The 13,602-nt window shown below is 40.9% G+C and overlaps 7 non-coding genes across 7 annotated transcripts; all 7 read left to right on the plus strand.

Moving 5' to 3' along the window:
* Positions 1–288: 288 nt before the first annotated feature.
* Positions 289–360, plus strand: trnaq-cug. Its single transcript has one exon. It is a non-coding gene; the product is annotated as a tRNA-Gln (tRNA).
* A 459-nt stretch (positions 361–819) lies between these two features.
* On the plus strand, positions 820–891 carry trnaq-cug. The gene has a single exon. It is a non-coding gene; the product is annotated as a tRNA-Gln (tRNA).
* Positions 892–1,350: 459 nt separating this feature from the next.
* On the plus strand, positions 1,351–1,422 carry trnaq-cug. Its single transcript has one exon. It is a non-coding gene; the product is annotated as a tRNA-Gln (tRNA).
* A 458-nt stretch (positions 1,423–1,880) lies between these two features.
* Positions 1,881–1,952, plus strand: trnaq-cug. The gene has a single exon. It is a non-coding gene; the product is annotated as a tRNA-Gln (tRNA).
* Positions 1,953–2,411: 459 nt separating this feature from the next.
* Positions 2,412–2,483, plus strand: trnaq-cug. The gene has a single exon. It is a non-coding gene; the product is annotated as a tRNA-Gln (tRNA).
* Positions 2,484–3,540: 1,057 nt separating this feature from the next.
* Positions 3,541–3,612, plus strand: trnaq-cug. The gene has a single exon. It is a non-coding gene; the product is annotated as a tRNA-Gln (tRNA).
* A 6,308-nt stretch (positions 3,613–9,920) lies between these two features.
* On the plus strand, positions 9,921–9,992 carry trnaq-uug. Its single transcript has one exon. It is a non-coding gene; the product is annotated as a tRNA-Gln (tRNA).
* Positions 9,993–13,602: the final 3,610 nt, after the last annotated feature.

Genomic DNA, 13,602 nt, shown 5'->3' on the forward strand with positions numbered 1-13,602 from the left:
CAGTCACCTTCTCAGAACGTTAGAGGAGTTCACAGACCCTCCTGCTCGCCAACTTTAGGACATCCAGATTTTCTTCTTTAACTGGACTTATCCCCTGCCCACAGAGCCAAAGCTAGCATTGCCTGCATATATGGACCATTGTATCTCCTTTACCTAAATGGTCATAGAACCCATATCAATATAACCCCATAGAATATCTATCAGGGTATTGGGGAGAGGAAGATTAGATACTCCAGACCTAAATATGCAGAAAAATCGAGAAACCCTTGACGGAAGAAAGGTTCCAAGGGTTCTATGGTGTAATGGTTAGCACTCTGGACTCTGAATCCAGTGATCTGAGTTCAAGTCTCAGTAGAACCTAGTTGATGTCTTCATCTTTTAAGTGCTTCATACAAGTTTTTGCGCTCCCAGAGACTGCATTTGAGAGCTTCATAAACTCTATCTCACCATCATTTCCACTATTCGCACTAAGTGAGGGTTTGCAATACAATGACATCTGTTGTTGATCCACTGAGTTTTCTCAGGTAAGCGCAGTCACCTACTTAGAATGTTAGAGGAGTTCACAGACCCTCCTGCTCGCCAACTTTAGGACATCCAGATTTTCTTCTTTAACTGGACTTATCCCCTGCCCACAGAGCCAAAGCTAGCATTGCCTGCATATATGGACCATTGTATTTCCTTTACCTAAATGGTCATAGAACCCATATCAATATAACCCCATAGAATATCTATCAGGGTATTTGGGAGAGGAAGATTAGATACTCCAGACCTAAATATGCAGAAAAATCGACAAATCCTTGACGGAAGAAAGGTTCCAAGGGTTCTATGGTGTAAAGGTTAGCACTCTGGACTCTGAATCCAGTGATCTGAGTTCAAGTCTCAGTAGAACCTAGTTGATGTCTTCCTCTTTTAAGTGCTTCATACAAGTTTTTGCGCTCCCAGAGACTGCATTTGAGAGCTTCATAAACTCTATCTCACCATCATTTCCACTATTCGCAGTAAGTGAGGGTTTGCAATACAATGACATCTGTTGTTGATCCACTGAGTTTTCTCAGGTAAGCGCAGTCACCTACTTAGAATGTTAGAGGAGTTCACAGACCCTCCTGCTCGCCAACTTTAGGACATCCAGATTTTCTTCTTTAACTGGACTTATCCCCTGCCCACAGAGCCAAAGCTAGCATTGCCTGCATATATGGACCATTGTATTTCCTTTACCTAAATGGTCATAGAACCCATATCAATATAACCCCATAGAATATCTATCAGGGTATTTGGGAGAGGAAGATTAGATACTCCAGACCTAAATATGCAGAAAAATCGAGAAACCCTTGACGGAAGAAAGGTTCCAAGGGTTCTAAGGTGTAATGGTTAGCACTCTGGACTCTGAATCCAGTGATCTGAGTTCAAGTCTCAGTAGAACCTAGTTGATGTCTTCATCTTTTAAGTGCTTCATACAAGTTTTTGCGCTCCCAGAGACTGCATTTGAGAACCTCATAAACTCTATCTCACCATCATTTCCACTATTCGCAGTAAGTGGGGGTTTGCTTTACTACGACATCTGTTGTTGTTTATCCACTGAGATTTCTTAAGTGCAGTCACCTTCTCAGAACGTTAGAGGAGTTCACAGACCCTCCTGCTCGCCAACTTTAGGACATCCAGATTTTCTTCTTTAACTGGACTTATCCCCTGCCCACAGAGCCAAAGCTAGCATTGCCTGATTATATGGACCATTGTATTTCCTTTACCTAAATGGTCATAGAACCCATATCAATATAACCCCATAGAATATCTATCAGGGTATTTGGGAGAGGAAGATTAGATACTCCAGAGCTAAATATGCAGAAAAATCGAGAAACCCTTGACGGAAGAAAGGTTCCAAGGGTTCTATGGTGTAATGGTTAGCACTCTGGACTCTGAATCCAGTGATCTGAGTTCAAGTCTCAGTAGAACCTAGTTGATGTCTTCATCTTTTAAGTGCTTCATACAAGTTTTTGCGCTCCCAGAGACTGCATTTGAGAGCTTCATAAACTCTATCTCACCATCATTTCCACTATTCGCAGTAAGTGAGGGTTTGCAATACAATGACATCTGTTGTTGATCCACTGAGTTTTCTCAGGTAAGCGCAGTCACCTACTTAGAATGTTAGAGGAGTTCACAGACCCTCCTGCTCGCCAACTTTAGGACATCCAGATTTTCTTCTTTAACTGGACTTATCCCCTGCCCACAGAGCCAAAGCTAGCATTGCCTGATTATATGGACCATTGTATTTCCTTTACCTAAATGGTCATAGAACCCATATCAATATAACCCCATAGAATATCTATCAGGGTATTTGGGAGAGGAAGATTAGATACTCCAGACCTAAATATGCAGAAAAATCGAGAAACCCTTGACGGAAGAAAGGTTCCAAGGGTTCTATGGTGTAATGGTTAGCACTCTGGACTCTGAATCCAGTGATCTGAGTTCAAGTCTCAGTAGAACCTAGTTGATGTCTTCATCTTTTAAGTGCTTCATACAAGTTTTTGCGCTCCCAGAGACTGCATTTGAGAGCTTCATAAACTCTATCTCACCATCATTTCCACTATTCGCAGTAAGTGGGGGTTTGCTTTACTACGACATCTGTTGTTGTTTATCCACTGAGATTTCTTAAGTGCAGTCACCTTCTCAGAACGTTAGAGGAGTTCACAGACCCTCCTGCTCGCCAACTTTAGGACATCCAGATTTTCTTCTTTAACTGGACTTATCCCCTGCCCACAGAGCCAAGGCTAGCATTGCCTGCATACATGGACCATTGTATCTCCTTTTCCTAAATGGTCATAGAACCTATATCAATATAACCCCATAGAATATCTATCAGAGTATTGGGGAGAGGAAGATTAGATACTCCATTGACAAACCCTTGACGGAAGTACAGTTCCAGGGGTTCTATGGTGTAATGGTTAGTACTCTGGACTCTGAATCCAGTGATCTGAGTTCAGGTCTCAGTAGAACCTAGTTGCTTGACTTTAGTTCATTGTACAGAAAGCAGCTTTTGTTTGTGGTTGTGAGTACATGTGGATTGGTACTCTACTGTCTTTGAGTCTCAGTAGAACCTAGTTGATGTCTTCATCTTTTAAGTGCTTCATACATTTTTCTACTCTCCCAGAGACTGTCTTTGAGAGCTTCATAAATTCTATCTCACCATCATTTCCACTATTCACAGTAAGTGAGGGTTTGTAATACAATGACATCTGTTGTTGATCCACTGTGTTTTCTCAGGTAAGTGCAGTTCCTCTTAACGTTAGAGGAGTTCACAGACCCTCCTGCTCGCCAACTTTAGGATATCCAGATGTCCTCTTTTAAATGGACTGATCACCTGCCCACAGAGCCAAAGCTAACATATATGTACCATTGTATCTCCTTTTCCTATTTGGTCATAGAACCCATCTCAATATAACCCCATAGAATATCTATCAGGGTATTGAGGAGAGGAACATCAGCTACTCCATACCTAAATATGCAGAAAAATCGAGAAACCCTTGACGGAAGAAAGGTTCCAAGGGTTCTATGGTGTAATGGTTAGCACTCTGGACTCTGAATCCAGTGATCTGAGTTCAAGTCTCAGTAGAACCTAGTTGATGTCTTCATCTTTTAAGTGCTTCATACAAGTTTTTGCGCTCCCAGAGACTGCATTTGAGAGCTTCATAAACTCTATCTCACCATCATTTCCACTATTCGCAGTAAGTGAGGGTTTGCATTACTACGACATCTGTTGTTGTATCCACTGAGATTTCTCAGGTAAGTGCAAATCACCTTTCGAACGTTAGAGGAGTTCACGACCCTCCTGCTCGCCAACTTTGGGCATCCCGTTTTCTTCTTTAACTGGACTTTTCCCTGCCCACAGAGCCCAAGGGTAGCATTGCCTGCTAAAAAGGACCATTGATCTCCTTTTTCCTAAAAGGTCATAGAACCATATAATATAACCCCTGAATATCTATCAGGTATTGGGGAGAGGAAGTTAGATTCCAGACAAAAAATATTGGGGCAGGGTTTAATGAGAAACCCCGACGAAAAAGGGGTTCAGGTTCTAAATGGTGTACTTGTTAAAAAACTTTTTTTTTTTGATCAGTGGGTTGGTTCAAGTCTCATAGAACCTAGTTTATGCTTTTATCTTTAAGTGCTTATAATTTTTTCCCCTCCAGAGACTGCTTTGAGAGCTTCATAAATTTTATTCACCATTCATTTCACTATTCCAGTAAGTGAGGGTTTGAATACAAAGACATCTGTTTTTGATACTGGTTTTTTCGGTAAGGCAGTTCCTCTTAAAGTTAGGGAGTTCACAGACCTCCTGCTCGCCAATTTGGAAACAGATTTCTTTTAAAAAGGACTATACCTGCCCACAGAGCAAAGTAACCTATTTAATGGGCATTGTATTTCCTTTTCTATTTTGGTCATAGAACCCCTTCAAAAAAACCCCTAGAATATTATCAGGGTATTGGGAGAGGAAAAAAGTACTCCAACCTAAATATGCAAAAAACAAACCTACGAGAAACCCCCCGGCTTTTGGGGAAGGGAAAAAAGCTGAAACCCCCCTAATCCAAAGGAAACCCGAAAGGGGGCCCCAACTAAGTTTTGAACCAAAGTTGAAAAATTTTTTTCATCTTTTGTGCTTTTTTTTAAAAACAAAGGGGGTTTTTGGCAGGGAAACTGAAAATTTTAAAAAGAAACCATAAAATCCCCATCTTTTAATTTAAAATTTGCACTTAGCTTTTTTTGGGAGGGTTTTTTTAAATTTTTAAAATTTTTTATCCAAAGGGGTTTTAAAGGGAAGGGGAGTCCCATTTGAATTTTAAATTTAAAAAAACCCTTTCCCAAAAAACCAACTTTTAAGGACATCCAGATTTTATTCTTTTAAAATGGGACTTTTTTCAAGACAGAAAGCAGCTTTTGTTATTTTGGAATTGGATTCTTTTCCTTTTTTTAAAGTTATAGAACCCCCAATATTACCTTAATATTCGGATTTGGAGGGAATTTTTAAACTAGACCTAAATATGCAAAAAAAATTTTAAAAAAAACCTTGAACGGAGGAAAGTTTTTCCAAAAAAAAAAAAAAAAAGGGTTTTTTTTTTTGTTTTTTGGGGGGTTTGCCTTCTGGGTTTTTGGGCTTCCAAAAAGGGGTCTGGGGTAAGTCTTCCCCTGGGGAACTAGGGTTGGGATTTGGTTTTCTTTTAAGTGCTTTTTCCCATTTTTGGCTCCGGCGGGAAAATTTAATATAAACTTTTATTTCATAAATTTCCCCTTTCGGGGAGGAGTTTGAGGTTTTTTCAATTAAATGGGGCCCCTGTTGTTGACACCGAGTTTCTAGGGGCGTTTTTCCCTTTTTTTCCTTTTGAAATTTAAAAAAGGTTTTTAAAAAGAAAAACCCTTTTCCCGCTTTTTTTTCCCAACTAGGACATAGTTTTTTTTTTTAATTTTTTTTTGGAATTTTTTCCCTGCCCCGAAGCCCCAAAGCTAAAACATTCTGAAATAGTGGACTTCCCTTCTCCTTCTTCCTGCTTTCAAGTGATCTTAGACTTAGACAGATTTTATTTGTCATTTTGTTTACACAAAAAGAAATTTAGTTTGGAACAGCTCTCTAGCCAATTTCATCTTTTTTTAAAGTGCAGCCTTGAAAAGTAGTATTTATATATATATATATATAAAAAAAAAAAAACTGTTTTCTCACCCCTCGTGGGGTGGTATGTGTCATCCTCAAGCTCGGGTCCTCTACCAGAGGCCTGGGAGTTTGATGGTTCTGCGCAGTATCTTAGCTGTTCCTAGGACTGCGCTCTTCTGGACAGAGACCTCTGATGTTTTACCTGGAATCTGCTGTAGCCACTCTCCCAGTTTGGGGGTCACAGCCCCAAGTGCTCCAATTACCACTGGCACCACTGCTGCTCTTACTTTCCACATCTTTTCTAGCTCCTCCTTCAGTCCTTGGTATTTCTCAAGCTTCTCGTGTTCTTTCTTCTTGATGTTGCTGTCGCTTGGGATTGCCACATCTATCACTACTGCCTTCTTCTGCTGTTTGTCGATCAACACGATGTCTGGTTGGTTAGCCATCACCTGTTTGTCAGTCTGGATCTTGAAGTCCCATAGGATCTTAGCTCGGTCATTCTCAACTACCTTAGGAGGTGTCTTCCATTTTGACCTTGGGACTTCCAGCCCATACTCATGGCAGATGTTCCTGTACACTATGACAGCTACCTGGTTGTGGCGTTCCATGTATGCACTTCCTGCCTGCATTTTACACCCCGCTGTTATGTGCTGTATTGTTTCAGAGGCATCTTTGCACAGTCTGCATCGGGGGTCCTGCCTGGTGTGGTAGACCCCGGCCTCTATTGATCTTGTACTGAGTGCCTGTTCTTGTGCTGCCATGATTAGTGCCTCTGTGCTGTCCTTCAGTCCAGCCTTTTCCAGCCACTGGTAGGATTTTTTGATATCAGCCACTTCTTCTATTTGTCTGTGGTATACGCCGTGCAGCGGCTTGTCCCTCCATGATAGTTCTCCTTCCTCTTTCTTGTCCTCACTTTCGGTTTTCTCCTGCCTGAGGTACTCACCAAGCCATTTGTCCTTGGGGGCCATCTTTCTGATGTACTCCTGGATCTTAGTTGTTTCATCCTGGACAGTGGTCTTGACACTCACTAGCCCTCGGCCTCCTTCGCTACGCTTGGTGTACAGTCTCAGAGTGCTGGATTTGGGGTGGAACCCTCCATGCATTGTGAGGAGCTTTCTCGTCTTGATGTCAGTAGCCTCTATCTCCTCCTTTGGCCAGTTTATTATACCAGCGGGGTATCTGATGACTGGTAGGGCATATGTGTTGATGGCTTGGATCTTGTTTTTCCCATTCAGCTGACTTTTCAGGACCTGCCTTACTCTTTGTAGGTATTTAGCTGTGGCAGTCTTTCTTGCCATCTCCTCGTGGTTTCCGTTAGCCTGTGGCACCCCAAGGTATTTGTAGCTGTCCTGAACATCTGTTATGTGGCCTTCTGGTAGTTCAACCCCCTCGGTTCTGATCATCTTCCCTCTCTTTGAGACCATGCGACCGCACTTGTCCAGTCCGAATGACATCCCAATGTCGTTGCTGTAGATCCTGGTAGTGTGGATCAGTGAGTCGATGTCTCGCTCACTCCTGGCATACAGCTTGATGTCATCCATGTAGAGGAGGTGACTGATGATTGTTCCGCTTCGGAACTGGTATCCGTAGCCAGTCTTTGTGATGATCTGGCTGAGGGGGTTCAGGCCTATGCAGAACAGCAGCGGGGATAGTGCATCACCCTGGTATATGCCGCACTTGATGTTGACTTGTGCTATTGGCTTTGCATTGGCTTCCAGACTTGTTTTCCACAGCTTCATTGAGTTCTTGATGAAGGCTATTAGAGTCCTGTTGATCTTGTACATTTCCAGGCATTCCAGTATCCATGTATGTGGCATTGAGTCATAGGCTTTCTTATAGTCAATCCAGGCAGCGCACAGATTTGTCTGCCTGGTCTTACAGTCTCGGGTGACTGCTCTATCCACTAGTAGCTGGTGCTTGGCTCCTCTGGTGTTGCTTCCTATTCCCTTCTGGGCAGGGTGCATGTATTGAGCCATGTGCCTATTCATCTTAGCCGCTATGATGCCTGACAGGAGCTTCCATGTTGTACATAGGCAAGTTATTGGCCGGTAGTTGGATGGGGTTGTTCCCTTCTGCGGATCCTTCATGATCAGTATTGTCCGTCCTTGGGTTAACCATTCTGGGTGGGTCCCATCCATCAGCAGTTGGTTCATTTGTGCTGCGAGGCGTGCATGAAGTGCGGTTAGTTTTTTCAGCCAGTAGGTGTGGATCATGTCAGGGCCTGGTGCTGTCCAGCTCTTCATACCTGCCGCTCTTTCTTGGACATCTGCCGTTGTAATGGTTACTGGTTCTTGTTCTGGGAGATTGCTGTGATCTGTTCTTAGATCTTCTAGCCACTGTGCATTGGTGTTGTGGGATGCCTCCTTCTCCCATATGTTTCTCCAGTACTGTTCAGTCTCAGCCCTGGGTGGATCAGATCTTGAATTACCCTGCCACTGTGAGTACACTTTGGATGGGTTGGTGGAGAACACCTGGTTTATTCTCCTGGCTTCTGCTTCTCCCTTGTATCTCTTTAGGCGGGTGGCCAGGGCGGCGAGTCTTTGTTTGGCAGTTTCCAGAGCCTCAGGAATCGACAGCTTGTTGTACTTAGGTAACCTCTTCCCTACACCTTTCTGCAGGTCTGAGAGCTGACTAACCTCTCTTCGTGTTGCCTTGATCTTGGCTTCCAGCCTTCTTCTCCATGGGGGTTCTGCTTTGTGGCCTGTGGTGTTTATCTTATAGCCAAGCATCTCTAGGATCACTGTAGCTGTGGCGTAGGTCAGCTCACTGGTTTCAGTTATGTCCTTAGTAGGGATAGTATGTAGTGCTGCATTTACATCTTCTAGAAGGCTTTCAGAGGGTACTCTGTCACCTAGCCTTGGCAGTCTTGGTCGTCGTACTAGGGGATCCAGTTTCGTTATGATCTGCTGTCGCAGGTCAGCTGCCCTTACGTTTAGTGGGCCTGTTGTAGTTGGGGCTGGGGACCCAATCACTGTGTGTTGGGATGATGATATTTCCCTACTGACCTGTTGTCCTGAATCCCCCTTGCCGCAGCATGTCAGTTGTACCTTGTCAATTTCTAGCTGTGAAAGGAGCTGCCGTTTGCGGATGTTGGAACACTGTGTTAGTAGTTGTTTCTTTGTCAATGATGACAACGGTTGTTGGAGCTGCCATAATTCCCATAGTCTCTGCATGTAACCTCTCTCACTGGACTAGAGCAGAAAACTTGGTACTGATGAAATGCTACTATACAAGCGTCCCCAGTGAGAGAGGATATATATATATATATATATATATAGGTGATATATATATATAGGTGGTGGCTAACCAACCAGACATCGTGTTGATCGACAAACAGCAGAAGAAGGCAGTAGTGATAGATGTGGCAATCCCAAGCGACAGCAACATCAAGAAGAAAGAACACGAGAAGCTTGAGAAATACCAAGGACTGAAGGAGGAGCTAGAAAAGATGTGGAAAGTAAGAGCAGCAGTGGTGCCAGTGGTAATTGGAGCACTGGGGGCTGTGACCCCCAAACTGGGAGAGTGGCTACAGCAGATTCCAGGTAAAACATCAGAGGTCTCTGTCCAGAAGAGCGCAGTCCTAGGAACAGCTAAGATACTGCGCAGAACCCTCAAACTCCCAGGCCTCTGGTAGAGGACCCGAGCTTGAGGATGACACATACCACCCCACGAGGGGTGAGAAAACAGTTTATATATATATATATATATATATATATATATATATATATATATATATATATATATATATATATATATATATATATATATATATATATATATATATATATATATATATATATACATATGACTGTAAATTTACAGTTATAACGTTTGTTTTTGTTTTTTCATCTCTGCTGGACTGTGTGTGTATCAATTGGTTTATTTAGATTTTCTGCATGCACAGCCTTTGTCTGGAGATCTTGAGTGAGTGAGTGAGTGAGTGAGTGAGTGAGTGAGTGAGTGAGTGAGTGAGTGAGTGAGTGAGTGAGTGAGTGAGTGAGTGAGTGAGTGAGTGAGTGAGTGAGTGAGTGAGTGAGTGAGTGTGTTTTGGCATTCTCTTGTTCAAGTTTCAGCTACATTTTTACCCCTTGACAGACTCATAGAGTCGTTTACTGGCTCTCTGTGCTATGTACATGTTTCAATATCCGGTTGAATGTTAAAGAAGTTAAAGACCACTTCTCTCTCCTTCTAGGCTGCCTATCAAATGCATAGCTGGAAGAAGAAGCTAAACCCTGGATAGAGATTATTTAAAAAGAGAAACCCTTGATGAATGAGCAGTTCTGAGGGTTCTATGGTGTAATGGTTAGCACTCTGGACTTTGAAACCAGTGATCTGAGTTCAACTCTCAGTAGAACCTAGTTGCTTACCTTTAGCTCATATTAAAGAAAGAAGCTTTTGTTCGTGGTTTTGAATACATGTGGATTGCTACTCTCCTGTCTTTGAGTTTGATGCCTTATAGTATGCTTGGTGTCTTATGTGGAGGATAATGGCACGGTTATACTCCTGCAGCAGTGTGCAGTGTGTCGTAGTGAGCTTGATGCAGACATTTTTGATTTATGCCCAGTATTGAAGCGTGGTTTGCGCTATATGCTGTTGGCCTAGATACGGCGGCCATAGTGCATTGCTATGTCAATCCAATCTTCCCAGGGCCTCCAGAATCAGCAGCGCTGGCTGATGTTAACCATTATACTCCCGCAGCAGTGTGTCGCAGAGAGCTTGTCGCAGATATTTTTGATTTATGCCCAATTTTTAAGCGTGGTCTGCACTATGTTAATCCACGGCACATGTACAAACAAGACATAGCTGTTGGTCTAGATACGGCCGAGGAGGTGAGGAATTGAGGGTGAGTTTTTCCGACAACGGACGGACATGACGGCGAAAAATAGCAGGGATCCTGGTGGAAAAAGGGTCCCAGCGTTCTCGCGCACCTCGCTCTTCTAGCTGCTCCAACTTTGCAAGTTGTTTTCAGCAATTTCGGTCATAAAAACAAAACAAGCCGGCCTCCTGTCTGCGGCACTGTCTGCGGTCAGCTACAATTTTGGAGTGGTGCAGCAGAGTGTCTCTAGAGGGGGCGGGGACGTCTTTTTGCTCTCTGCGATGCCTAAACAGAGGAACTAGTTTCGAAGTATAAATCAGCCTTAAGTAAAGCTCACTTAGGCTTTCTTTAGAATATTTTTTGGCATTCTCTTGTTCAAGTTTCACCTACGTTTTTACCCCTTGACAGATTCATAGAGTCATTAAATACTTTTGAAACTTTATATTTAATCTATGTATAAAATAAACATTATCGATCCTAATACTGACCCCAGGGGAACACCATAAGCTACATACAATGATGTCAACTGTTAATCACCCATTAGGATTCACGTACAAGAACTTATCATAAGAATTTATTTAGTGTGATGCTAGTGTGATTTCATTTTACAAAGTGATTTGAAATCAAACCTAGACTTTTCTTTAATTATTAGTTTTGGATACTAATAGAACTACGTATTGTATAAGTATGTTTAAATCTGTACATAGCTTCACAATGTTTTATGCATATGTTTTACGATGTATTTAGATTCTTTTTTATGTTATGATAGGTAGCAGTGGAATGAGCCATTTTATTTGGAGTTCTCCTTCTACAACCCCATATGATCACCTAGTTGGGTGCCAGGTCTGTCCCAGCTTTGCATGGACAACCAGGTATAGACGATGGATGGATGCATGCTCTCCACATGCATGTACGGCTTTCATATGTCCAAAACACGAGAGCTATTCAAGAGAGCAATTTCTCCAAATAAAGCTTAAAATCCTTAGTTAGCAATGGACATTTCATTGTAAAAAAAACTGCTGCAAATATAATGCAAAAAATTAGTAGATATAATAAAGTGCCCCATGCACACAACAGTTATTGCACAGTTACACATGTCTGCTACACAATATACCACATGGCACTAGCATCTAGAGGGGTCAGTTAACAATTTGCCACTGTAGATCATGCATGCTTCCTCTTCGACCATTTTTAAATCTCTTTTAAAGTCTCTGCTTTTCTCTCTGGAATTTAAAACTCAAGAGGAAGTTGGTGTTGGTTTATTTTATGTTTTTTTCATAATTATTAATTTTCTACATTGTTTTTACTAACTGATTCTACATTGTATTATTAAACTAATAACTGTGTTTGTATTTCTGCTTTTGTGCAGCATATAGTCCTTTTGGTTTTTAAAGGGCTATAAAGTTGGATTGGGATTGAAAGTGTAAATTAGAACCATTTAAAAATATATCTAACATAACTTAATAGTACTTGTCTGTACTAAATGCTCATAAAATCATACTATGGTATTTATAAGACAGCAGAAACTCATCTGCATTCTCTGTGACATCAGACTTTGTTGATAACTTCCTATTCTTTAATATCTGAATACTAAGCCCAAAGAAAAAGAAAACACACAAAAAATATGCACAAAATAAACTTTTTAAACAGGGAAATGTAAGCAAATGTATATAATATTTATTTCCATGTATTATTTTTTATAATATATAATATGATTTACTCTTTAAATAACCACTTATTATCTAATACATACAGAGTTTCCACATAAACAATAATAACAACAATATAATACTCTGTACCATATTAGCTTCAGGGAATGGTCAGGAAGTTAAGGGTTGATGCTTGTGATTCTGCGTTCTTTTGGGTCTGTTATGTTTCTCTCCTGCTGAATTGTGGGCCATGAATGATCCACTTTGCTTCACAAACTTGCTGAAAGCCCAACATATTTTGATTTTCCTGATACTAATCTTCACTGATGCTGTTCAGCAATGGGTTTGCGTCTTCCCTCTCACATCTGGGTAGTTGAAAGTGTTTCCTTCTGAGGAAGTGGTGTAGAATCAGGGGTTAACATGGGAAATAGGGAGAGTTGGTCTCTAGGCAACCGCGACAGCAGCTGATGAGAAGCTGAGGAGGTCGCACTCAGAACCAGCCAACACTATTTGGTAGTTCCTGCAATAAATTTAGTTCAATCATCCTTTACTGCAAAGTAAATAATTATTAAGTATTTTAAGGGACTTTAGATTTAGAAATTTGTTTGACTGGCACAAATAAAAATAAACATATAATATAGTATTAAAAATATATAAAAATTATAAAAAGAAAATACACGCAAGGGAACTTGGTGAGCAGATTTTATATTAAAAAAAAGACAAAAAAATAGGAAATGATAGCCCAGTTTTAAAACAGCCACACTACAGAGTGTTGAAAAGTCACATGGCTGTTGGTATATAAAAATTTGCATACCAGTTTGCTTTACAAAGAGGCAGGCTAATGCTCCGTAGTGAAGGCAACAAATAATTCATTTTTAAGAACATGTTCTAATGAAGAGAGGATCACTGAGCATTAAAAAAAATATATATATATATTTGGCAGGAAATGTCAGGAATAGGTTAGACTAATGTCAAAATAATCTGCATTGGCCTTAAAAATCCTGTATGGCTCTTTCTCTAATGCAAAGTGCAGGCAAAGTGTTTATGAATGCAAAAGTTCAGCGGATTAGAGAAAAACAAATGTAACACCAGAACATGAAAGGTGAATAAACTGACTTTGAAACATTTTGAGATGTAAACTCTTTAGAAATGTTGTCCTGAAATATGATTATTTGATGTTATTTGATGGATTATTGCCTACAATAAACTGAAACAAATTATTTGTTTTTTAAACTTAGACTCAACTTTATCTCCCTTGGGATTACTCCTTCAGGGAAATACTCGTTCCAGTAGCTTATATAGAGTACAAAGAGAGCAAGATGCCGTTAAAGATAAAAATACAACAGGCAATATAAAAAAGATTGTATATGGTACCAAAAATGCATTACAAAGAACACAGTTGTAATGACCTGTAATATGTTTCCCTTAGATATAAAAAAAATATATCTGCACAGAGAGCTAAGGGAAGACTACACAGTAGTTGACTTGGGTTATTCCACTTG

This window comes from Cyprinodon tularosa, unplaced genomic scaffold, assembly GCF_016077235.1.
Source record: "Cyprinodon tularosa strain WSP-4 unplaced genomic scaffold, ASM1607723v1 ctg182, whole genome shotgun sequence".
NCBI lineage: Eukaryota > Metazoa > Chordata > Actinopteri > Cyprinodontiformes > Cyprinodontidae > Cyprinodon > Cyprinodon tularosa.